Source organism: Triturus cristatus, chromosome 7 (assembly GCF_964204655.1).
Source record: "Triturus cristatus chromosome 7, aTriCri1.1, whole genome shotgun sequence".
Taxonomy (NCBI): domain Eukaryota; kingdom Metazoa; phylum Chordata; class Amphibia; order Caudata; family Salamandridae; genus Triturus; species Triturus cristatus.
Genome location: NC_140590.1, coordinates 1,157,285,026 through 1,157,312,723, shown reverse-complemented (window position 1 = coordinate 1,157,312,723; position 27,698 = coordinate 1,157,285,026).

Genomic DNA, 27,698 nt, shown 5'->3' with positions numbered 1-27,698 from the left:
CTCAGAACCCTGAAGATGGCTCAGTTGATGGTGTGGCCTTAGGTGGCAGCCTCACTGAACATCAGCAAAATGACTGCAGACAAGTTTTACAGTCATATAGACATATGTTCTCCTTGACACCCAGTCAGACTAACTGGTGTACCCATGTGGTGGACACTGGTGACAGTCTTCCTGTAAAAAGCAAGATTTACAGGCAACCTGACCATGTCAGGGACTGTATAAAGACTGAGGTGCAGAAAATGCTGGAGTTAGGTGTCATTGAGCCTTCAGAGAGCCCCTGGGCTAGCCCAGTGGTTCTGGTCCCCAAACCTCACACACAAGATGGAAAGAGAGAAATGCGGTTCTGTGTGGAATACAGAGGACTCAATGCTGTCACCAGGACAGATGCACACCCAATTTCAAGGGTAGATGAGCTCATAGATAGACTGGCTTCTGCCAAGTTTTTGAGCACATTTGATTTGACAGCTGGCTATTGGCAAATCAGGTTAGCTGAGGATTCTAAGGCCAAAACAGCATTCTCAACCCCAGGAGGTCATTACCAATTTGTGGTGATGCCCTTTGGTCTGAAGAATGCACCTGCCACTTTTCAAAGGTTGGTGAACCAAGTCCTCACTGGGTTGGATGACTTCTGTGCAGCATATCTAGATGATATTGCTGTCTTTAGCTCCACCTGGGAGGATCACCTGATCCACCTGACAAAAGTAATAGAGGCCCTGCAAAAGGCAGGCCTCACTATCAAGGCTACTAAATGCCAGATAGGGCAGAGTAAAGTTGTATACTTGGGCCACCTTGTAGGTGGAGGCCAGGTTCAACCCCTGGAGAGTAAGATCCAGACCATTAAGGACTGGTCCCCTCCAACTACCCAGACTCAGGTCCGAGCTTTCTTAGGCCTGACTGGGTACTACAGGAAGTTTGTTAAGAACTATGGGTCCATAGTGACTCCTCTTAATGATCTGACATCCAAGAAGATGCCCAAAAAGGTTCAGTGGACAGTAAACTGTCAAAAGGCATTTGATGACCTGAAGAACGCCATGTGCTCTGCACCTATCCTGAAGAGTCCTGACTACTCCAAAGAGTTTATTGTCCAAACAGATGCTTCTGAGTTGGGGGTGGGAGCTGTGCTTTCACAACTTAATGTAGATGGTCAAGACCAGCCCATTGCTTTTATTAGCAGAAGGCTGACCCCTAGAGAGAAACGTTGGTCAGCTATTGAGAGGGAGGCCTTTGCTGTGGAGTGGGCCCTGAAGAAGTTGAGACCATACTTATTTGGAACTCACTTCAAGATTCAGACCGACCATAAGCCCCTCTTATGGCTAAATCAGATGAAGGGTGAAAACCCCAAACTACTCAGGTGGTCCATTTCCCTACAGGGGATGGACTTTACAGTGGAGCACCGCCCAGAGACTGACCATGGTAATGCAGATGGTCTCGCCCGGTACTTTCACTTAGAACATGAAGACACAACTGGTCAAGGTTAGTCTAATGTTCCTGCGTTTGGGGGGGGGGGTTGTGTAGGAGAGTAGGGTCTGCTATCCTATGGTGACCCCAAATTTTTGCTTTTGCTTCACTGGTTTTATGACTTAGTGTGGCTGTGGGCCTGCTAATCAGACCCACAGCCCTGCTGTTCTCTCCCTAAATTAATGCCAATGCACACTAGGTGCATTACCAATTGGAACTGGTTCACCTTATAGACCCTGTAACAGTGTACCCCAGGTACCCAGGGCATATGTGTATCCAAGGCCTACCAGGGGCTGCAGCATGTATTATTCCACCCCTGGCCTGGCCTCACTATTTGACACAACTGGCTGATCACTCAGCTGGGGTAAGTTGGTGTAATCACCTCTTACTTAGATATAGTATATCTATATCTAACCTATATGGACACATGGTAACCTATCAGTCACTCCTATGGCAGACCTTGACAATCCTGGAGGCAGAGTGCTTGGTTTCATGTGAGATGGTGCTCTGGCATGAGCTGAGCCTGTCTGCAGCTTTCGGAACAACGTCCTTTGGCTGTTTCCATGATATTGCCAGACCATATACTCTTAAGTGCATTATGGACCATGCGGTCAAATGCTAACTCTGGTTTGGCTTTATCAAAACATGTCGAGTAAGGTGTCATACGATTTAGAATACTACCCCCTCGCCAATTCTGGCGACGGGGGTAGCATTCCACCCTTCTAGAGGGACACGACATGTACCTAACCTGAAACCCGGGTAAAGTTAGACAGAGCCTCAGCATCACAAAATGGATGCTGCCATCACAGACACAAGTCTGCCCTCCTGCTGCTCGGAGTCCTTACAGCTTGGGAGGTTTGGACAAAGGGTTTCCTGTCAGGGGAGGTGCTTGCACCACCCCAGACAGGATTTTGTGTAGTGGGTTAGGGAGGGCTGAATAGATTGAGACATGCCTGGGGCACACAAGGTGTCCCCGTGCATATGCCAGTTCAAACTGGAGCTGGGGCTCTCCAGCCCCAGCCCTGGCGTGAAACTGAACAAAGGATAGGGGGTGTAACCACCCCCCTTCCTGGTCCCACCCAGAGGAGGGACCTAGCAGGTAATCCAGCCCCTAGATTTGGAATAAGAGTAGGAGCTGTGTCCCAGGACTTTAGATCATCCTGAAACTCGACTTGAAGAAGAAGAATCACTGGACTTCGACATTCTGCTGCACAGAAGACTGAAGAGAATCTCCCTTGTGGTCAAGGAGTGACCACCCTGTGAACACAGGCACCATCCAGCAACTCAACGACTGCTTTGCCGCCGCCTCCCGCCGGAGACCGAGCCCAGAGCCCGACAAGACCCAGACTCCCAGACATCTCAGAGCCTGATCCACAGTCCCTGCAAAGAAGAGACCAGTGGAGGCACCGAGAGACGTGGGACCGGCCATCTTGAAACGTCCACAACAAGCTGACTGCGCAGCACCCGAGGTATCCTCATCGTTGTGCAGAGGGCCCTGAGAAGCCCCAACACCGAGCGACATTTGCACCAAAGACCAGCCCTCCAGCATCCACGAGATCTGCGTGGGGCCCTTTTGCTTTTTGCCACTCAATGCGTCATCCCGGTTACTGGCCCGTTGGCTAGTGGCCATCTTGGCGATGAAATCTACGAACAACAATGCTGGTCTGGTTGCTCCAGACTGGCCCTTGCTCCTGTGAAAAGGAGCAGCCCCTCTGACCTTGCTGGTTAGAGTACCAAGCTTTCATCAACTCCTGCGTGGCTTGCATTAGCCAAGGCCTGTTTGCTCCCATTGAGAAGCTGACACCGCCATCAGCTAGAGCCTTCGTGGGACAGCTCGTGAGTGACTCCTGGACGTCGTCGACATCTTCACATCCACGTGGCTGCAGAGACAAGCTTCACGTTTTCACCTGTTGGCACCCGACATCGCCTGGTTCCTTCCTGGTTCCACACCGGTCACTGGCTGGTGACTCTGAACAGTGTCCCCTCTGCTTTCAGGTCTTCTACTCTTCCGAACCACCGGAACTCTTCTCGCCTGGCCGCCTGCAGCACCTTCATCTTCAGGCTCCATAGACCTGCATGACGAAACCCGACGCACTTTGACACCTATGCACCCGCTACCTGTGGGTGAGGTAACGCTGGCACTCCGGTGCTCCTGTGTAGAGAAACATCTCTAGTGTCTAGGTTTCCAGTTGTTAGGTTCTGGTCCATCCGGAAGACTCCCTTTGCTTTAACTTTGTGACTTTTACGCACCCATTGAATCCAATAGGTGCACGCGTGTAACTTTCAACACTGCACACGCATCCTGTGGGCCTCCTGGTCACTAACTACGGTTAGCTCCTTGTAGTCCCAGCAATTCTCAAGGCCCTAGGCCTTCTTACTTTTCTATACGTGGTTCTTATACCACTATTTTAGTATATGGTTTAGCGGGCCACCCGGGCCCATCCATAATTGTGCAACTTTTGTATATTTAAACATTGCCTTTGTGAGAAGTTGGCCTGGTATATGATGCTCACTAGTTAAAGTGATCACCTTGTACCATGCCAAGCAACCCTTATGGTGTGGTTGTAAGTCAACCTTTTCGGACTAGCTGCCCTAGTGGTAGCGTAGGCTAAGCAGTCTTTGAGGCTAAACTCTTGATGCGTGTTAAGCCAGCTGTTTTACCAAATGCAACCCCCTTTTATACCAATGAAAGGACACCACACAGATATATATTCAAAATATATATGTATTTATTTCTCAAAGTAACCCCTAGTCTCTTTATGAGCACAGGAGCACAAATCGTCAAACAAGATTATCACAGAATACACAGAAGTTGCACTTTATATGGATAGGCCCTGGTGGCCACTCGAACCATATACTAAAATAGTGGTATAAGTACCACGAACAGAAAAGGGAAAAGGCCTAGGGCCTCTAGAATCGCTGGGCCTACAAGGAGCTAACTTCAGTTAGTGACCAGGAGGTCCACGGGTGGCGTGTGCAGAGCAAATAGTCACACGCGTGCTCCCATAGGTTTCAATGGGTGCGTAAAAAGTACAAAGTTACTGCAAAGAGGATCTTCCGGATGGACTAGGAACTCAAGATTTGGAACACAGGCACTAGAGATGTAATACTACACTTGGGCACAGGTGTGCCAGCTTTACCTCACCCACAGGAAGCGGGTGCATAGGCCTCGAAGTGCGTCGGGTTTCTTCTATCTGTTCCGTGGAGCCTGAAGACAAAGATGCTGCAGGCGGTCGGTCCGGGAGAGATGCAGTGGATCCAAGAGTGGATCGGAGATGTTGAAGACCTGTAAGCAGAGGGGACAGTGTTCACAGTCACTAGCCAGTGACCAGCGTGGCACCAGGTGGGTACCAGGCAATGTCGGGTGCAAACAGGAAGAAAGGTGTAGCTTGTCTCTGCAGCCACGTGGTCCCTGGAGGTCGACGACGTCCAGGAGTCGGTTCACGAGCTGTCCCACGCAGGCTCTCGCTGTCGGCGGTGTCGGCGACTTGATCGAAGCAAACAAGCCTTGGCAAAAGCAATTGTTGTAGGAGATGAAATAAGCTGATGGTTCTGACCAGCAAGGTCAGAAGGACTGCTCCTTTGGAGGGGAGCAAGGGCCAGTCTGGAGCAACCAGACCAGCGGTGTATTTCTTGAAGTTCGTCGCCAAGATGGCTACTAGCCAGCGGGCCAGCAACCGGTTAGGCGCGTCGAGTGGCAAAATGCAGAAGGGCCCCACGCAGATAGTGGAGATGCTGGAGGGCTCACCTTTGGTGCAGATGCTGCTCGGGTGTTGGGCTTCTCAGATCCCAAAGCACAACTTGGAGGGAGCCTCGGTTGTTGCACTTGTCAGCTTGTCGTAGTCGTTCCAAGATGGCTGGCTCCACGTGTCTCGGTGCCTCCACGGGTCTCCTCTTTTCAGGGACTGTGGATCGGGCGGTGAGAGGTCTGGAGGTCCAGGTCTTGTCAGTCTCTGGGCTCGGGCTCCGGCGGGAGGCGGCGGCAAAGCAGACGTTGATTCGCTGGATGGTGCTTGCGTTAGCAAGGTGGTCACTCCCTGACCACAGGGGAGATTGGCTTCAGTCCTCTGTGCAGCAGAGCGTCGAAGTTCCCGTCTTCTTCTTAGTGTTAAGTTGATTCCAGGATGTCTGAAGTCTTAGGACACAGCTCCTACCTTTAAGCGGATTCTAGGGGCCGGACTACCTGCTAGGTCCCTCCCTATGGGTGGGACCAGGAGGGGGGTGGTTACACCCCCAATCCTTTGTCCAGCTCGCCCCAGGCCCGGGACTGGTGTGCCCCAGGACCGGTTTGAACTGGCATATGCACCGAGGCTCCTTGTGAGCCACAGGCATGTCTGGTTTCTTTCAAGCCCTACCTGACCAATACACAAAATCCTGTCTGGGGTGGTGCACGCACCTCCCCTGGCAGGAAACCCTTTGTCCACACCTCCCAAGCTGGAAGGACTCCCAGCAGCAGGAGGGCAGACTTGTGTCAGTGGTGGCAGCATCCATTTTGTGGAGCTGAGGCTATGTCTGATTTTACCCGGGTTTCAGGTACTGTACATGTCGTGTCCCTCTAGAAGGGTGGAATGCTAACCCCGTCGCCAGAATTGGCGAGGGGTTAGTATTCCAATTCGTATGACACCTTACTCGACATGTTTTGATAAAGCCAAACCAAAGATAGCAGTTAACCGCGAGGTTCATAATGCACTTAAGAGTATATGGTATGACGATATCTGGAAACAGTAGAAGGAAGTTGTTCCGACCACTGCAGACAGGCTCAGCTCATGCCAGAGCACCATCTCACATGGAACCAAGCACTCTGCCTTCAGGATTGTTAAGGCCTGCCATAGGAGTGACTTATAGGTTACCAGGTGTCCCATTTAAGGTTAGGTATAGGTATACTACACCTAAGTAAGAGGTGATTACACCAACTTACCCCAGCTGAGTGATCAGCCAGTTGTGTCAAATTGTTAGGCCAAGCCTGGGGTGGCATAATACATGCTGCAGCCCTTGGCAGGCCTTGGGTACACCAATGCCCTGGGTACCTAGTGTACACTGGTACAGGGGCTGACAGGGTGATCCACTTCCAATTGGTTATGCACCTAGGGTGCATAGTTTTACTTTAGTAGAGAGAACAGCAGGCTGGGGGTCTGATTGGCAGGCCCACAGCCTCAATATGTCAAAAACCAGTGAAGCAAAAAGCAAAAATTTGGGGTGACCATAGGATAGCAGACCCTACTCTCCTACACAACCCCCCCCAAACGCTGGGACATTAAACTAGTGTTGGACAGGCCACACGAAGGGCTTGCTCCCTCCCCGCACGACAGGGCCCGAGCTCCGGCCCACCAGGCATAATCCACGAAAAGCACCTGTACCCCGTCTCCCGACGGATCTTCTGCCCTCGGACCTCTACTCATCACGGGGCCCAGCCCCACCGGCTCCCCCGGCCGGTTCAAGCCGCCATCTTGGGCCCTGCACCACGAGGCCGCGTGGCCTCGCCCCGACCCTAACCCCGGGCCTGGCCGGCCCCGACATCCCGGCACCACCATCCACCCGGGAGGTGAGCGGACCACTTGGCAGGTCAATAGGAGGACGAAGTGTCAAGAGCTCTTCCCCCGCCAGGTGCCGATCGCCTCCAGCCCCCCCAGGCGCTGGCTCCACCCCCTGCTGGGTGTCTGGACACCTTCATCCCGGGCCCTCCGACCTCCAAGTGCGAGGGTCCGGACATCAAAGGGCGCCTGCCCTATAACTGGGGCAACTCCGGAGCAGGAAGGCAGTTGTATCCTGGAGTCGAGAGACACCGAGAGAACTCAGCCTTGACGGACTACTGGCGCTGCCGTAGCCCGCTCTTGTGAACCATCGTCCTGCCTGCTGGCGCTGCCGCGGCCTTCTACAACATCCATCCTCGTCGGGACCTGCTGGCGCTGCCGCGGCCCGTTGTAACGACCATCCTCACCGGGACCTGCTGGCGCTGCCGCGGACCGTACATCGACCATCTCTCCGGGACCTGCTGGCGCTGCCGCGGCCCGTTGTAACGACCATCCTCACCGGGACCTGCTGGCGCTGCCGCGGACCGTACATCGACCATCTTTCCGGGACCTGCTGGCGCTGCCGCGGCCCGTACCAACTAAGCTCGAGGATTGTGAGCTAATCATCATCTCATCCAACCTACCTGACTGGTAGACAGACTGTCCCGCTACCCCTTACCCTGCTTTGAGAGACTTGAATCGAGGGGACCCCTGAGTCCAGACCTCCTTGTGCCATTCAACCGTACCTTAAGAAGTGCTTATAAAGAACACTGAACCTTATCCGTGTGTGGTATCTGTCTGTGGGGGGGAAGTTACTTGTCTGTACGATCGCTGGAGACGGCTCTCCCCGGAGACCTCTCCTCCTGACCCCGGCCGACCCTCCCGGTCCGTCTATCCTTTCTAACATTGGTGGCCAGCGGCGCGATCCGAATCAACGCGTAATCGTACAGAGAGTAGCTCACCCCACGACAACAACACAATGTCAGCCAAAGATAGCAACTCCACCGAGAAATTCCAAATGGATAAATTAGAAGAATACAACCACCGCGAACTGAGACAATTCTGCATAGAACTTGGCATTGCTACCACCGGCCTGAGTACCAAAGATGATCTAAAGCACGCCCTAGAGTCGTGGACAGAAACTGGGGTCGCCGGACCCTCCGACCAAAGCAGCATCACACCAGAGGGGAACGCCACGGCTCCCGAGGAGCGGGGAACGGGCCTCTCGCAGGAGGAGATCCGAGAAAGAGAAAGAACCAGATTGCACGAGTTGGAAATGGCACGACTCAAGATGGATGGGGAACTCAAGTTAGCTGAACAGAAACTCAACCTCGAGCACATGCGGCTCCGAGATGAACGAGAAGAGAAGCAGAGACAGAGAGAGCTGGAGGAAAAAAAAATAACGCTCGAGCACGAGCGCAAACTGGCGGAAATAGAACTTCGGAAACAGAATAAAGAACTGGGGGTGCCTGAGCGACCACACACCCCGGGGCCAATCGAGAAAAAAGTCCACATCCCCAAGGATGTTGTCCGCGAGTATGTCCGAGAAGACGACATACAACAGTGGTTTAAAGCCTACGAGATCGCCATGACCTCCCACCGGATCGACCGGAGTGATTGGGGAGCCGGACTCTGGGGGAGGTTTATCAACGAGGGGCGCGATGCCCTACTGCAGCTCCCAGATCACCAAATGTCGTCCTACGACCACATGAAGGCTGCCCTCCTCACCCGCTACGGCCTCACACCCGAGATGTACCGCCAGAGGTTCAGAGATTGCACCCGGATCCCAGGTACAACTTGGGTAGAATACGTGAACTATTTCAGCCGTGCCTTCGAGGGGTGGATAAAGGGGAGCCAGGTCACCACCTACGAACAACTCTTTAACCTGATGGTATGGGAGCACCTGTCGAACAACTGCTTCGTCGAGCTCAGGCAGCACCTCCTCGACAGTAAGCTGACTGACCCCCGGCAGCTCGCCGCCGAAGCTGACCGATGGGAAAGCACCCGAGTGGGCCGGAGGGGGCCACACGAACAGAACAGAAACAACCAAGGCCAGCACCGTCCTCGGGGAGGAGGAGGGGGCCAGGGGCGAGGGAGAGACGCCTTGCCCGCAACACCCGTGGCCAGCACCCCGGCTCCGGCCGGTCGGGGCAACCCCCCGTGGCGTCCTGGGGTCCGAGCCAACGTCACGTGCCACCGATGCCAACGAGTCGGCCACTACGCCAATGACCCGAGCTGCCCGCAGAACCAAACACCCAAGCCCCGCCAGGTAGCTGCCGCCGCCCTGGGGGAAGAGCGATCATTGGAGGAACCAGAGGAGTATGAGCCGGCCCAGCAAGAGTGGGAACCGGCCGCCATGGTCCTGGCGTGCTTAGGGGGAAGAGACATGGTCCCGCGGGCTCCCCTACCCGCTAACACCAGGAAATACGGTCAGTGGGTGACCATTAATGGACAGCGAGCCGAGGCCTTGCGTGACACAGGCGCCAGTGTGACGGCCGTCCGCTGTCACCTGGTGAAGCCCGAGCAGATCCTGCCGAACATTCTCTGCCCCGTCCGCTCGGCAGACAACTCTGAAAGTATGTGTCAAATGGCCTGCGTTCCATTCGAATGGGGAGGGGTCTCCGGCCTGTTGAAGGTGACGGTCCGGGACGATGCCCCCGTGGACTGCCTCCTGGGGAATGACCTCGAGAGTTCCCCGTGGGCCACCGTTGAGAGAAGAGAGCACCTGGGGATGCTGGGCCTCCCGGACTGGGCCTGCATAACCACCCGGTCCATGGCCGCCCGTGCCGTCCCTCGATCAGAAGAACCAGAGTGGCCAGCACCTCCGCCCCCAGTTGCCCCAGTAGAAGACAACGACGAGGCCAGCCTCCCAGACCCGACGGCCGAAGGGGACGCGCAACCCCAGGACCTTCCTGACCTGGCTCAGTGGCGTCAAGAGGGGGGGCCCACCCAAGCACAGTTCCGCCAGGAACAAAAGACCTGTCCCTCCCTCGAGGGACTCCGCCAACAAGCCAGCGCCCAGAACGCAGGGGACTCCACCGGAACTCACTGGGTCTACTGGGATAACGACCTGCTATACAGCGAGCAAAGAATCGCCGAGCTGGGGGCCGGTCGAGTACTGGTGGTACCTCTCCGCTTCAGAGACTTTCTGCTCAACCTGGCCCACGATGTCCCCCTGGCTGGACACCTGGGCCAAGATAAAACGTACAGCCGCCTAGTGACCCACTTTTTCTGGCCGAAGATGAGGAACGACGTCCTGAACCACTGCCGATCTTGCCCCACATGCCAAGCCAGCGGGAAGAGTGGTCGGAAGCTGAAAGCCCCTCTGCAACCCTTCCCGGTGGTCACCACCCCGTTCGAGAGGGTGGGGATAGACATCGTGGGGCCTCTGGACCCCCGCACGGCACAAGGACACAGGTTCATCTTAGTACTGGTGGACCATGCCACCCGCTACCCCGAGGCGGTGCCCCTACGGACCGTGACAGCTCCGGTGGTTGGCCGGGCCCTAATGGGGATCTTCTCCCGGGTAGGCTTCCCCCGAGAAGTCGTCAGCGACCGAGGCACGAACTTTATATCCAAATACATGAAGTCCCTCTGGCAACAATGCGGGGTCACCTACAGATTCACGACCCCCTATCACCCCCAAGGGAACGGACTAGTGGAGCGTTTTAACCGCACCCTCAAGGGGATGATTGGGGGATTGGAAGAGCCCCTCCGTCGCCAGTGGGATGTACTACTCCCGTGCCTCCTCTTCGCCTACCGCGAAGTTCCCCAGAAGTCCCTCGGTTTTAGCCCTTTCGAACTCCTGTACGGGCACCCTGTGCGAGGGCCCCTCAGCCTAGTAAAAGAAGGTTGGGAGATGGCCCCCCTAAAGACCCCTCCAGACGTCTTCAAATACCTCCTGGCCCTACGCAATCAGACCCGGCGCTTCAGAGAGATGGCCAAGGCGAACCTCGAGGCCAGCCAGGAGGACATGAAGAAGTGGTATGATCACAATGCCTCCTCCGTTGAGTTCGAGCCTGGACAACAAGTATGGGTGATGTCCCCCACCGAACCATGTGCCTTGCAAGATAAGTGGACGGGGCCCTTCAAAGTGGTCGAGCGCAAAAGCCCCGTCACTTACCTCATCGACCTGGGGACCTCCCGGAACCCCCTTCGGGTCCTCCACACCAACCGACTCAAACCACACTTTGTGCGCTCAGAACTCAGCCTCCTGATGGCTACGGACAGTGGGGCAGAGGAAGACTCCGAACCCCTCCCGGATCTTCTGAAGACTCGGGAGAATGACGGCTCCGTGGACGGGGTCCGGCTCTCTGACGCCCTCACTTCGGAGCAACGCCAGGGCTGCCGGAACCTCCTGCTGCAGTTCGCTACCCTGTTCTCCCTCACCCCCGAGGTCACCCCTTGGTGTTTGCACGACGTGGACACCGGGGACAGTCCCCCTGTCCGACACCGGGCCTACCGCGTACCAGATCGGGTACGGGCCTGCATACAGGAGGAGGTGGCCAAGATGCTCACAATCGGGGTCATCGAGCCCTCGGACAGTCCCTGGGCCAGTCCGGTTGTATTGGTCCCCAAAGCCGCTGCCCCCGGCACCGCACCTGAACTGAGATTCTGCGTCGACTACCGGGGCTTGAACGCTGTCACCCGGACCGACGCTCATCCGATCCCCCGAGCAGACGAGCTGATCGACCGGCTGGGGGCCGCCCGCTACCTCAGTATCTTCGACCTAACAGCGGGCTACTGGCAGATCGGCCTCACACCCAGGGCTCAGGAACGGTCAGCCTTCTCTACCCCCGATGGCCACTACCAATTCAAGGTCATGCCCTTCGGCATGAAGAATGCCCCCGCCACGTTTCAACGCCTCGTGAACCAGGTCTTGGCGGGGCTCGAAGAGTTCAGCGCTGCCTACCTGGACGATATCGCTGTATACAGCCACCACTGGCCCGACCACCTCCGTCACCTCCAAGAGGTCCTACAGGCCCTCCAGCGGGCCGGCCTCACAATTAAGGCCGGCAAGTGCCAAATTGGCCAGGGGACTGTGACCTACCTTGGGCACCAAGTGGGAAGCGGGCTGGTGGCCCCGCTACAACTTAAGATTGCTGCCATCCAGTCCTGGCAGCCCCCCGTCACCCAGACCGAGGTCCGAGCCTTCTTGGGGCTCACCGGCTACTACCGGCGGTTCGTGAAGGACTACGGCAGCATCGTGGGGCCCCTCACGGGTCTCACGTCCAAGAACCAACCGAAGCGGATTAACTGGACCCCCGATTGTCAAGCGGCCTTCGAGAAGCTGAAGGCCGCCCTGTGCACCGCCCCTGTGCTCCAGGCCCCCGATTACGGTCGGGAATTCGTAGTACAGACCGATGCCTCCGACCACGGCATCGGAGCCGTCCTTTCTCAGTTAAACCCCGAAGGTCATGACCAGCCGGTGGCCTTCATCAGTCGACGTCTCCTGGCCCGAGAACAGCGCTGGAGCACCATCGAGAGGGAGGCCTTCGCAGTGGTGTGGGCCCTCAAAAAGCTCCGGCCCTATCTCTTCGGTACCCACTTCCGGGTACAGACCGACCATCGACCCCTGCAGTGGCTGATGCAGATGCGGGGGGAGAACCCAAAACTCTTGCGCTGGTCCATTTCCCTGCAGGGAATGGACTTCACTGTAGAGCACCGACCCGGCCAAGACCACGCCAACGCGGATGGCCTGTCCCGCTTTTTCCGCCTCGACGAAGAGAGTCCCCAAGGAGATGGGTGACTCTCCCCGCCTTCAGCTGGGGGGGACGCATGTTGGACAGGCCACACGAAGGGCTTGCTCCCTCCCCGCACGACAGGGCCCGAGCTCCGGCCCACCAGGCATAATCCACGAAAAGCACCTGTACCCCGTCTCCCGACGGATCTTCTGCCCTCGGACCTCTACTCATCACGGGGCCCAGCCCCACCGGCTCCCCCGGCCGGTTCAAGCCGCCATCTTGGGCCCTGCACCACGAGGCCGCGTGGCCTCGCCCCGACCCTAACCCCGGGCCTGGCCGGCCCCGACATCCCGGCACCACCATCCACCCGGGAGGTGAGCGGACCACTTGGCAGGTCAATAGGAGGACGAAGTGTCAAGAGCTCTTCCCCCGCCAGGTGCCGATCGCCTCCAGCCCCCCCAGGCGCTGGCTCCACCCCCTGCTGGGTGTCTGGACACCTTCATCCCGGGCCCTCCGACCTCCAAGTGCGAGGGTCCGGACATCAAAGGGCGCCTGCCCTATAACTGGGGCAACTCCGGAGCAGGAAGGCAGTTGTATCCTGGAGTCGAGAGACACCGAGAGAACTCAGCCTTGACGGACTACTGGCGCTGCCGTAGCCCGCTCTTGTGAACCATCGTCCTGCCTGCTGGCGCTGCCGCGGCCTTCTACAACATCCATCCTCGTCGGGACCTGCTGGCGCTGCCGCAGCCCGTTGTAACGACCATCCTCACCGGGACCTGCTGGCGCTGCCGCGGACCGTACATCGACCATCTCTCCGGGACCTGCTGGCGCTGCCGCGGCCCGTTGTAACGACCATCCTCACCGGGACCTGCTGGCGCTGCCGCGGACCGTACATCGACCATCTTTCCGGGACCTGCTGGCGCTGCCGCGGCCCGTACCAACTAAGCTCGAGGATTGTGAGCTAATCATCATCTCATCCAACCTACCTGACTGGTAGACAGACTGTCCCGCTACCCCTTACCCTGCTTTGAGAGACTTGAATCGAGGGGACCCCTGAGTCCAGACCTCCTTGTACCATTCAACCGTACCTTAAGAAGTGCTTATAAAGAACACTGAACCTTATCCGTGTGTGGTATCTGTCTGTGGGGGGGAAGTTACTTGTCTGTACGATCGCTGGAGACGGCTCTCCCCGGAGACCTCTCCTCCTGACCCCGGCCGACCCTCCCGGTCCGTCTATCCTTTCTAACAACTAGCCTTGACCAGTCTCGTCTTCATGTCCTAAGTGGAAGTACCTGGAGAGACCATCTGCATTCCCATGGTCAGTACCTGGCCGGTGCTCCACTGTAAAGTCCATCCCCTGTAGGGAAATGGACCACCTAAGCAGTTTGGGGTTTTCACCCTTCATCTGATTTAGCCACAAGAGGGGCTTATGGTCGGTCTGAATCTTGAAGTGAGTGCCAAACAAGTATGGCCTCAGCTTCTTCAGGGCCCACACCACAGCAAAGGCCTCCCTCTCAATAGCTGACCAATTCTTCTCTCTGGGGGTCAACCTTCTGCTAATAAAAGCAATGGGTTGGTCTTGACCATCTACATTAAGTTGTGACAGCACAGCTCCCACACCCAACTCAGAAGCATCTGTTTGGACAATAAACTCTTTGGAGTAGTCAGGACTTTTCAGGATAGGTGCAGAGCACATGGCCTCCTTCAGGTCATCAAATGCCTTTTGACAGCTTACTGTCCACTGAACCTTTTTGGGCATCTTCTTGGATGTCAGATCATTAAGAGGAGTCACAATGGACCCATAGTTCTTAACAAACTTCCTGTAGTACCCAGTCAAGCCCAAGAAAGCTCGAACTTGAGTCTGGGTGGTTGGAGGGGACCAGTCCTTGATGGATTGTATCTTACTCTCCAGTGGTTGAACTTGGCCTCCACCTACAAGGTGGCCCAAATATACAACCTTACTCTGCCCTATCTGGCACTTAGTAGCCTTGATAGTGAGGCCTGCCCTTTGCAGAGCCTCAAGAGCCTTCTTCAGGTGGATCAGGTGATCCTCCCAGGTGGAGCTAAAGACAGCAATGTCATCCAGATATGCTGCGCAAAAGTCATCCAACCCAGTAAGGACTTGGTTCACCAGCCTTTGGAAGGTGGCAGGTGCATTCTTCAGACCAAAGGGCATCACCACAAACTGGTAGTGCCCACCTGGGGTTGAGAATGCTGTTTTGGCCTTAGACTCCTCAGCTAATCTGATTTGCCAATAGCCAGCTGTTAAGTCAAATGTGCTCAAAAACTTTGCAGAAGCTAGTTTGTCTATGAGCTCATCTGCCCTTGGAATAGGGTGTGCATCTGTCCTGGTGACAGCATTGAGTCCTCTGTAATCCACACAGAACCTCATCTCTCTCTTGCCATCTTTGGTGTGAGGTTTGGGGACCAGAACCACTGGGCTAGCCCAGGGGCTCTCTGAGGGTTCAATGACACCTAATTCCAGCATTTTATGTACCTCAGCCTTTATACAGTCCCTGACGTGGTCAGGTTGTCTGTAAAGCTTGTTCTTTACAGGCAGACTGTCACCAGTGTCCACCACATGGGTACACCAGTCAGTTTGACTAGGTATCAAGGAAAACATATGTGAAAATGATTGTAGAACCTGTCTACATTCAGTCTGCTGATGGGCAGTGAGGTTGCCTCCAAGGGTCACTCCTTCAACTGAGCCATCTTCAGGGTTCTGAGACAACAGGTCTGGGAGAGGGTCACTCTCTTCCTCCTGTCCCTCATCTGTAGCCATGAGCAAGCCCATGTCTGCCCTGTCAACATATGCTTTAAGCCTGTTAACATGGAGTACCCTGTGGGGACTCCTGGGAGTTCCTAGGTCGACCAAGTAGGTGACCTCTCCCTTCTTTTCCAGGATTGTATGGGGTCCAGACCATTTGTCTTGGAGTGCTGCTGGGGCCACTGGCTCCAACACCCATACCTTCTGTCCTGGCTGAAACTCAACCAAGACAGCCTTTTGGTCATGCCAAGCTTTCTGTAAGGCCTGGCTTGCCTCAAGGTTTTTGGATGCCCTCTCCATATACTCAGCCATCCTGGAGCGGAGACCAAGTACATAGTCCACTATGTCTAGCTTAGGCTTTTTGAGAGGTAACTCCCATCCTTCCTTCACCAAACACAGTGGGCCTCTCACAGGGTGCCCAAACAACAATTCAAAGGGGCTGTAGCCAACTCCTTTTTGTGGGACCTCTCTGTAAGCAAACAGAAGGCAGGGTAGAAGGATGTCCCATCTTCGCCTGAGCTTTTCAGGTAATCCTTTGATCATACCCTTTAGGGTCTTGTTGAATCTCTCAACAAGCCCATTGCATTGTGGGTGATAAGGGGTGGTGAACTTGTAGTTGACACCACATTCCTTCCACATAGCTGTCAAGTATCCTGACATAAAGTTGGTACCTCTGTCAGATACTACCTCCTTAGGAAACCCCACTCTGGAGAATACTCCCAGCAGGGCCCTGGCCACAACAGGAGCTGTAGTGGTCCTAAGGGGAATTGCCTCTGGATACCTGGTGGCATGATCCACTACCACCAGTATAAATCTGTGCCCAGATGCAGTGGGAGGATCCATGGGACCCACTATGTCTATTCCCACTCTTTCAAAGGGGACCCCCACCACAGGTAGTGGTATTAGGGGGGCCTTTGTTGTGCCACCTGATTTGCCACTGGCTTTGCAGGTAACACAGGAGCGACAAAACTCCTTTGTATCTTCATTCATGTGAGGCCAGTGAAAGTGAGGGACAAGCATTCCCAAGTCTTGTTCTGGCCTAAGTGTCCTGCTAAAGGAATGTCATGGGCCAAGGTAAGAAGGAAGCCCCTAAATTGCAGAGGTATAACCAACCTCCTGGTAGCACCAGGCTTGGGGTCTCTAGCCTCTGAATAAAGGAGCCCTTCATCCCAATACACTTTATGGGTACCTTGAGCATTCCCAGCAGCCTCAGCAGCAGCCAGCTGTCTGAGGGGTTCAAGAGAGGGACAGGATAACTGAGCCTGCCTCAAGTCAGCCCTTGAAGGTCCCCCTGTCCCCAGAAACTCAACCTGATCAGGTTCAATCTCTTCAGGGACAGTTCCTTCAGGGTCCTCTAGATCAGCTTCCTGGGAAGGCTGATCATCACTCTGAGGCAGGGGGGAAGGCACAGCCTTGACCCTCCTGTTCTTCTTCTTGGTAGGTGCTTGGTCCATTGTTCCAGGATCCAAGACCTGAGGTTCAGTGAGGCACTTTTTGGCCTGTGACCTGGTCACAGCAAGGACATGTGATGATATACCTAACATCTCTGCATGAGTCCTGTACTCCACTTCTGACCATAGAGAACTCTCTAGGTCATTGCCCAACAAACATTCTACTGGGAGGTCTGCACTAACCACAACCCTTTTGAGGCCAGTTACCCCTCCCCATGAGAAGTTAACAACTGCCACACTATGTGAAGTAGTGGCATTGCTGGCATTGGTCACCAGGTAGTTCTCACCTGGTATGTACTGTCCAGGGTCCACAAAGCCTGGTGTCACCATAGTGACACTGGCACATGTGTCCCTGTAGGCTTGAGCCACTTTTTCATTTATTAAAGGAGTCTGTCTGTACTTGCCCAGGTTACTGGGGCTCACAGTCAGGGACAAATCAATGTCCCCATCACAGATCAAGACTGCCTGTGTCAGGGTTCTGTCTAAGTCAGAATCTCCTTCAGTTCCCATAGTGATTCCCACTACACCCTTTGTCTGGGGACCAACACTGCTAACAGTAGTACTGGGAGCAGGTGCCTTAGGGGCAACAGTGTTGGGGGCTCCACCCTTTTTGCAATCACTAGTCCAGTGAGTTGTATTTTTGCAATGATTGCACCAGGGTTTCTTTTGACCTTCTTTCTTCTTTTTGGACTGTTGTTGGGACCCACCCTCCTTAGCAGTAGTTTGGGGCCCTGTTGAAGACTTCTGGTCTTTAGGTTTCTGATCTCCACCCTTTTGGTCTGTTTTCTTCTGATCACCCCCTTGGCCCTGGTTCTGGTTCTTTTGCTTAACCCTGGTTCTGACCCATTTGTCTGCCTTCTTTCCCAATTCTTGGGGAGAGGTCAGATCAGAGTCAACCAAGTGTTGATGCAGTTGCTGGTTTTGACAGTTATTTAAAATCTGTTCTCTCATCATCAAATTATACAATCCTGTAAAATCAGATACCTTACTTCCCAGCAACCAACCCTCCAAAGCCTTAGTGGCACATTCAACATATTTAGACCAGTCCTGAGTCTGTGTCTTTTGGGTGTCTCTGAACATTAACCTGTACTGTTCAGTGGTTAAGCCTAACCCATCTACCAGAACACTCTTCAGGACTCTGTAGTTTCTGACATCCTCTTCTCTAACAGTGAGGAGTCTATCTCTGCCTCTTCCTTCAAAGGAGAGCCAGAGGATTGCTGCCCACTGGTCTTCAGGAACCTGCTGTACTTTGCAGGCTCTCTCAAGAGCAGTTATCCATTTGTGGATGTCATCCCCACTTTTGTAGGGGGGCACAACCTTAGACAGGTTCCTATTGTCAAAGACCCTATCTTTGTCCTTAGGGACAATGCTGCCACCAGTGGGTATAGACCCACCCTCTCTAGGTTGCCTAGCCTTGTTCAGTTTTTCTTCCATCAGGGCTACTTCTAGCTCCTGCTTCCTGATCCTCAGCTGGGCTTCCTGCATTCTGGCCTCATGTTCCCTCCTCTGAGGGGTGGTCATCCTTTTCCTGGAGTGACCTTGAGAGCCTCTAGAGCCATGAGAAGCATTGGAGTCACCTGAGCGATTCCTTTGCCTCCCAAGCCCTGTGTTAAGTCCACTGGGGAGATCCAATGGGGTAAACCCATTGTCAGTCCCCAATAGCCTTAGTTTAGCTGGGCCAAGTATAATACTTGGCACTGGGCTAGTTCTCCCTTCATCATCACTACTTTCTGTATCCTCACCACTTTCCTCCCCTGTAGTATGATTCTCATCTAAGGGATGGCTATTGGAACTGGGTACCTCTGTAGCATCTTCAGAAGGGGGGCCTCCTGTTCCTGACCCTAAGGGGGCTAACTGGGAAGCTTTCCTGAGTTCTCGCTGATTCTCATCATTCTGTAAGAGTTCTCTGAGCTCAGCAGAGGTAGGGTTCTTGGGCTGTTTAAGGCCTCTAAGAGTTGCCAAATACCTGAGCTCATTCTGATTAAGGGTAGCAAAGCTGGATGGTGCCCTCTGGGGGTCACTCTCAACAGAGATGGGTACAGTGGACCCCTCTGCCCCGGCCATTGCTCTTAAGTGTGGGTGGATGTGTTGCAATCTACCTACACTTGGGTTTACCTACTAAACCTATCTAGTAGTTGTAGTCAGGGTGTGCTACTCCCTTTGCTCTACAACAACTAAGTTCAGTAGAACTTAAGTATATCTAATCTTGTTTTATATGTACCTACAGGTACCTATGTGATCTTTCAATTGGTAACCAAGAGATTACAATGGTAAAACACAGCAAGCTCAAATCCAACTGCTGCTCACCAATGGGAGAAGTTGGCCTGGTATATGATGCTCACTAGTTAAAGTGATCACCTTGTACCATGCTAAGCAACCCTTATGGTGTGGTTGTAAGTCAACCTTTTCGGACTAGCTGCCCTAGTGGTAGCGTAGGCTAAGCAGTCTTTGAGGCTAAACTCGTGATGCGTGTTAAGCCAGCTGTTTTACCAAATGCAACCCCCTTTTATACCAATGAAAGGACACCACACAGATATATATTCAAAATATATATGTATTTATTTCTCAAAGTAACCCCTAGTCTCTTTATGAGCACAGGAGCACAAATCGTCAAACAAGATTATCACAGAATACACAGAAGTTGCACTTTATATGGATAGGCCCTGGTGGCCACTCGAACCATATACTAAAATAGTGGTATAAGTACCACGAACAGAAAAGGGAAAAGGCCTAGGGCCTCTAGAATCGCTGGGCCTACAAGGAGCTAACTTCAGTTAGTGACCAGGAGGTCCACGGGTGGCGTGTGCAGAGCAAATAGTCACACGCGTGCTCCCATAGGTTTCAATGGGTGCGTAAAAAGTACAAAGTTACTGCAAAGAGGATCTTCCGGATGGACTAGGAACTCAAGATTTGGAACACAGGCACTAGAGATGTAATACTACACTTGGGCACAGGTGTGCCAGCTTTACCTCACCCACAGGAAGCGGGTGCATAGTGCTCGAAGTGCGTCGGGTTTCTTCTATCTGTTCCGTGGAGCCTGAAGACAAAGATGCTGCAGGCGGTCGGTCCGGGAGAGATGCAGTGGATCCAAGAGTGGATCGGAGATGTTGAAGACCTGTAAGCAGAGGGGACAGTGTTCACAGTCACTAGCCAGTGACCAGCGTGGCACCAGGTGGGTACCAGGCAATGTCGGGTGCAAACAGGAAGAAAGGTGTAGCTTGTCTCTGCAGCCACGTGGTCCCTGGAGGTCGACGACGTCCAGGAGTCGGTTCACGAGCTGTCCCACGCAGGCTCTCGCTGTCGGCGGTGTCGGCGACTTGATCAAAGCAAACAAGCCTTGGCAAAAGCAATTGCTGTAGGAGAGGAAATAAGCTGATGGTTCTGACCAGCAAGGTCAGAAGGACTGCTCCTTTGGAGGGGAGCAAGGGCCAGTCTGGAGCAACCAGACCAGCGGTGTATTTCTTGAAGTTCGTCGCCAAGATGGCTACTAGCCAGCGGGCCAGCAACCGGTTAGGCGCGTCGAGTGGCAAAATGCAGAAGGGCCCCACGCAGATCGTGGAGATGCTGGAGGGCTCACCTTTGGTGCAGATGCTGCTCGGGTGTTGGGCTTCTCAGATCCCAAAGCACAACTTGGAGGGAGCCTCGGTTGTTGCACTTGTCAGCTTGTCGTAGTCGTTCCAAGATGGCTGGCTCCACGTGTCTCGGTGCCTCCACGGGTCTCCTCTTTTCAGGGACTGTGGATCGGGCGGTGAGAGGTCTGGAGGTCCAGGTCTTGTCAGTCTCTGGGCTCGGGCTCCGGCGGGAGGCGGCGGCAAAGCAGACGTTGATTCGCTGGATGGTGCTTGCGTTAGCAAGGTGGTCACTCCCTGACCACAGGGGAGATTGGCTTCAGTCCTCTGTGCAGCAGAGCGTCGAAGTTCCCGTCTTCTTCTTAGTGTTAAGTTGATTCCAGGATGTCTGAAGTCTTAGGACACAGCTCCTACCTTTAAGCGGATTCTAGGGGCCGGACTACCTGCTAGGTCCCTCCCTATGGGTGGGACCAGGAGGGGGGTGGTTACACCCCCAATCCTTTGTCCAGCTCGCCCCAGGCCCGGGACTGGTGTGCCCCAGGACCGGTTTGAACTGGCATATGCACCGAGGCTCCTTGTGAGCCACAGGCATGTCTGGTTTCTTTCAAGCCCTACCTGACCAATACACAAAATCCTGTCTGGGGTGGTGCACGCACCTCCCCTGGCAGGAAACCCTTTGTCCACACCTCCCAAGCTGGAAGGACTCCCAGCAGCAGGAGGGCAGACTTGTGTCTGTGGTGGCAGCATCCATTTTGTGGAGCTGAGGCTATGTCTGATTTTACCCGGGTTTCAGGTACTGTACATGTCGTGTCCCTCTAGAAGGGTGGAATGCTAACCCCGTCGCCAGAATTGGCGAGGGGTTAGTATTCCAATTCGTATGACACCTTACTCGACATGTTTTGATAAAGCCAAACCAAAGATAGCATTTAACCGCGAGGTTCATAATGCACTTAAGAGTATATGGTATGACGATATCTGGAAACAGTAGAAGGAAGTTGTTCCGACCACTGCAGACAGGCTCAGCTCATGCCAGAGCACCATCTCACATGGAACCAAGCACTCTGCCTTCAGGATTGTTAAGGCCTGCCATAGGAGTGACTTATAGGTTACCAGGTGTCCCATTTAAGGTTAGGTATAGGTATACTACACCTAAGTAAGAGGTGATTACACCAACTTACCCCAGCTGAGTGATCAGCCAGTTGTGTCAAATTGTTAGGCCAAGCCTGGGGTGGCATAATACATGCTGCAGCCCTTGGCAGGCCTTGGGTACACCAATGCCCTGGGTACCTAGTGTACACTGGTACAGGGGCTGACAGGGTGATCCACTTCCAATTGGTTATGCACCTAGGGTGCATAGTTTTACTTTAGTAGAGAGAACAGCAGGCTGGGGGTCTGATTGGCAGGCCCACAGCCTCAATATGTCAAAAACCAGTGAAGCAAAAAGCAAAAATTTGGGGTGACCATAGGATAGCAGACCCTACTCTCCTACAGCCTTGTTTTAACGAATGTGCTTCTGTGCTCATAAAGAGTATAGGGGATACTTTTAGTAAATAAATACATATATATTTTGAATATATATCCGTGTGGTGTCCTTTCATCTGGTATTCAAGGAGGTTACATATGGTAAAACAGCTGGCTTCACATGCCCTCAAGAGTTTAGCCTGCAGACTGCACTGTCCACGCTACCACTAGGATAGCTGGTCTATCTAGGTTGACATCAACCACCACCATAAGGGTTGCTTGGCATGGTACAAGGTGATCACTAGAACTAGTGAGCAGCATATACTAGGCCAACTTCTCACTAGTTCTAGTGTACACCTTGTATCAGTCCAAACAACCCTTATGGTGATTGGTTGTAAAGTCAACATTATAGACCAGCTATCCTAGTGGTAGCATGGACAAGAGCAGTCTTAAGCTAAACTCTGTATGGCATGTGAAGCCAGCTGTTATACCATTTGCAATCCCTTGAATACCAAATGAAAGGACACCACAACAGATATATTATAAAAATAGAATGTATTTATTCTAGTCAAAATACCCTCAGCGCTCTTTATGAAATTCGAGGTAAGTACAACACAGTCTTATTTAAGCATACATAAGTCACACAGGTAAGTAATACAATTAGGCCCTAGGGGCCACGCAAACCATATACTAAGTAAGTGGTATAAGAACCACTGTCACGTACACAGGTTAGGCCTAGGCCTAGGGAATCGCTGGGGCTACACTATCCTATCAGTTGCTAGGCAGTGGGAGGCCCACGGGATTCAGGTGCAGAGTGGAAACACTCACGCGTAATGCGTTAAAGTCGATAGAAACAGTGATGTTTAGAAATTAAGAGTTTTAGGACACTTCGGAAGGAGCTAGGAGTTAGAGACTTGGAAACTAGACCCTAGGATAGTCAATACCCTTGTGAGCACCGGAGTACTCAAGTTACCTAGCCAACGGTGCTGCGGGTGCATAGGTGTGAACTTGCGTCGGGTTTCGTCGTTGACTCCTATGGAAGCCTGAAGAAAAGATGCTGACAGGCAGTCAGTGAAGAGTGTGTTTATATTGGGCTGACGAGCTCACGGTTACGCACCTGCGTGCCACGAGCGGTACCGGACCTGAGAACAATTTTTGGCAGCCTACGCAGCAACCCTACACACATGCCTATTCCCTGCTGATGAGAGGTAATAACCTCGAAACACGTGTCCGGGGATGGCCAACGCGACTTTGATTTTGCTTAATACTCTGGCAGAGGCGCACTCGCTGATGCTGACTTCATGGACCATAATGCTTTGGGGTAACACGCTGGTAGGACGAGCAGTGTGCGACCGATTGGATGTGTGTTTATATTCAGGCTCCCTTGAGCCGGTGGGGCTGACGAGCTCACGGTTACGCACCTGCGTGCCACGAGCGGTACCGGACCTGAGAACAATTTTTGGCAGCCTACGCAGCAACCCTACACACATGCCTATTCCCTGCTGACGAGAGGTAATAACCTCGAAACACGTGTCCAGGGTAGCCCTGGGCAAAAATTTCGTCCGTTCGCGGAAATTGCGATAATTTGACATTTTCGCGTTCCGCGGAGAGCGCGAAAATTTCAAAATTTCCGCAGCTTGGCGATAATTTGTTTCTTACTCGTGCTGTAAAAGAATACATTCTCGCACGCGCGTGATCGCCTTACCTGAATCCCTGCGTTCACCGACAAGTTTTCTTGATCCGGTCGCGTTCTCCATGAGATGTTGGATTGTTTTTAGCCATTTGCGCTGTCTCGCGACAGTTCGCGCCCGCAGTGACGTCATGCGTCGCGCGATCACGTCTTTCTTCTCGCGATCATGCACCGCGAGACAACTCAAAACAAGATGGCCGCGCCCGCAAGCACCCACATGGGTAAGTTGGCGACCCGCAACCATGCAGAAAATCTCGCGAACATGCGGGGAAAAATATTCCGCATCTTCGCGATATTTCCTCTTGTTTGGGATAATTTTAAACATTTTTGCGATAATTTGCGAAAGTGGATTTTGCAAATTCCGCCCACCCCAAGCCCAGGGATGGCCAACGCGACTTTGATTTTGCATAATACTCTGGCAGAGGCGCACTCGCTGATGCTGACTTCATGGACCACAATGCTTTGGGGTAACACGCTGGTAGGACGAGCAGTGTGCGACCGATTGGATTTGTGTTTATATTCAGGCTCCCTTGAGCCGGTGGGGCTGACGAGCTCACGGTTACGCACCTGCGTGCCACGAGCGGTAACGGACCTGAGAACAATTTTTGGCAGCATACGCAGCAACCCTACACACATGCCTATTTCCTGCTGACGAGAGGTAATAACCTCGAAACACGTGTCCAGGGACGGCCAACGCGACTTTGATTTTGCTTAATACTCTGGCAGAGGAGCACTCGCTGATGCTGACTTCATGGACCACAATGCTTTGGGGTAACACGCTGATGGGACGAGCAGTGTGCGACCGATTGGATTTGTATTTATATTCAGGCTCCCTTGAGCCGGTGGGGCTGACGAGCTCACGGTTACGCACCTGCGTGCCACGAGCGGTACCGGACTTGAGAACAATTTTTGGCAGCCTATGCAGCAACCCTACACACATGCCTATTCCCTGCTGACGAGAGGTAATAACTTTGAAACACGTGTCCAGGAATGGCCAACGCGACTTTGATTTTGCGTAATACTCTGGTAGAGGCGCACTCGCTGATGCTGACTTCATGGACCACAATGCTTTGGGGTAACACGCTGGTAGGACGAGCAGTGTGCGACCGATTGGATTTGTGTTTATATTCAGGCTCCCTTGAACCGGTGGGGCTGATGAGCTCACGGTTACGCACCTGCGTGCCACGAGCGGTACCGGACCTGAGAGCAATTTTTGGCAGCCTACGCAGCAACCCTACACACATGCCTATTCCCTGCTGACGAGAGGTAATAACCTCAAAACACGTGTCCAGGGATGGCCAACGCGACTTTGATTTTGCTTAATACTCTGGCAGAGGCGCACTCGCTGATGCTGACTTCATGGACCACAATGCTTTGGGGTAACACGCTGGTAGGACGAGCAGTGTGCGACCGATTGGATTTGTGTTTATATTCAGGCTCCCTTGAGCCGGTGGGGATGATGAGCTCACGGTTACGCACCTGCGTGCCAAGAGCGGTACCGGACCTGAGAACAATTTTTGGCAGCCTACGCAGCAACCCTACACACATGCCTATTCCCTGCTGACGAGAGGTAATAACCTCGAAACACGTGTCCAGGGATGGCCAACGCAACTTTGATTTTGCTTAATACTCTGGCAGAGGTGCACTCGCTGATGCTGACTTCATGGACCACAATGCTTTGGGGTAACACGCTGGTAGGACGAGCAGTGTGCGACCAATTGGATTTGTGTTTTTATTCAGGCTCCCTTGAGCCGGTGGGGCTGACGAGCTCACGGTTACGCACCTGCGTGCCACAAGCGGTACCGGACCCGAGAACAATTTTTGGCAGCCTACGCAGCAACCCTACACACATGCCTATTCCCTGCTGACGAGAGGTAATAAACTCGAAACACGTGTCCAGGGATGGCCAACGCGACTTTGATTTTGCTTAATACTCTGGCAGAGGCGCATTCGCTGATGCTGACTTCATGGACCACAATGCTTTGGGGTAACACGCTGGTAGGACGAGCAGTGTGCGACCGATTGGATTTGTGTTTATATTCAGGCTCCCTTGAGCCGGTGGGGCTGACGAGCTCACGGTTACGCGCCTGCGTGCCACGAGTGGTACCAGACCTGAGAACAATTTTTGGCAGCCTACGCAGCAACCCTACACACATGCCTATTCCCTGCTGACGAGAGGTAATAACCTCGAAACACGTGTCCAGGGATGGCCAGCGCGACTTTGATTTTGCTTAATACTCTGGCAGAGGCGCACTCGCTGATGCTGACTTCATGGACCACAATGCTTTGGAGTAACACGCTGGTAGGACGAGCAGTGTACGACCGATTGGATTTGTGTTTATATTCAGGCTCCCTTGAGCCGGTGGGGCTGACGAGCTCACGGTTACGCACCTGCGTGCCACGAGCGGTACCGGACTTGAGAACAATTTTTGGCAGCCTACGCAGCAACCCTACACACATGCCTATTCCCTGCTGACGAGAGGTAATAACTTTGAAACACGTGTCCAGGAATGGCCAACGCGACTTTGATTTTGCGTAATACTCTGGTAGAGGCGCACTCGCTGATGCTGACTTCATGGACCACAATGCTTTGGGGTAACACGCTGGTAGGACGAGCAGTGTGCGACCGATTGGATTTGTGTTTATATTCAGGCTCCCTTGAACCGGTGGGGCTGATGAGCTCACGGTTACGCACCTGCGTGCCACGAGCGGTACCGGACCTGAGAGCAATTTTTGGCAGCCTACGCAGCAACCCTACACACATGCCTATTCCCTGCTGACGAGAGGTAATAACCTCAAAACACGTGTCCAGGGATGGCCAACGCGACTTTGATTTTGCTTAATACTCTGGCAGAGGCGCACTCGCTGATGCTGACTTCATGGACCACAATGCTTTGGGGTAACACGCTGGTAGGACGAGCAGTGTGCGACCGATTGGATTTGTGTTTATATTCAGGCTCCCTTGAGCCGGTGGGGATGATGAGCTCACGGTTACGCACCTGCGTGCCAAGAGCGGTACCGGACCTGAGAACAATTTTTGGCAGCCTACGTAGCAACCCTACACACATGCCTATTCCCTGCTGACGTGAGGTAATAACCTCGAAACACGTGTCCAGGGATGGCCAACGCAACTTTGATTTTGCTTAATACTCTGGCAGAGGTGCACTCCCTGATGCTGACTTCATGGACCACAATGCTTTGGGGTAACACGCTGGTAGGACGAGCAGTGTGCGACCAATTGGATTTGTGTTTTTATTCAGGCTCCCTTGAGCCGGTGGGGCTGACGAGCTCACGGTTACGCACCTGCGTGCCACAAGCGGTACCGGACCCGAGAACAATTTTTGGCAGCCTACGCAGCAACCCTACACACATGCCTATTCCCTGCTGACGAGAGGTAATAAACTCGAAACACGTGTCCAGGGATGGCCAACGCGACTTTGATTTTGCTTAATACTCTGGCAGAGGCGCATTCGCTGATGCTGACTTCATGGACCACAATGCTTTGGGGTAACACGCTGGTAGGACGAGCAGTGTGCGACCGATTGGATTTGTGTTTATATTCAGGCTCCCTTGAGCCGGTGGGGCTGACGAGCTCACGGTTACGCGCCTGCGTGCCACGAGTGGTACCAGACCTGAGAACAATTTTTGGCAGCCTACGCAGCAACCCTACACACATGCCTATTCCCTGCTGACGAGAGGTAATAACCTCGAAACACGTGTCCAGGGATGGCCAGCGCGACTTTGATTTTGCTTAATACTCTGGCAGAGGCGCACTCGCTGATGCTGACTTCATGGACCACAATGCTTTGGAGTAACACGCTGGTAGGACGAGCAGTGTACGACCGATTGGATTTGTGTTTATATTCAGGCTCCCTTGAGCTGGTGGGGCTGGCGAGCTCACGGTTACGTACCTGCGTGCCACGAGCGGTACCGGACCTGAGAACAATTTTTGGCAGCCTACGCAGCAACCCTACACACATGCCTATTCCCTGCTGACGAGAGGTAATAACCTCGAAACACGTGTCCAGGGACGGCAACCGCGACTTTGATTTTGCTTAATACTCTGGCAGAGGCGCACTCGCTGATGCTGACTTGATGGACCACAATG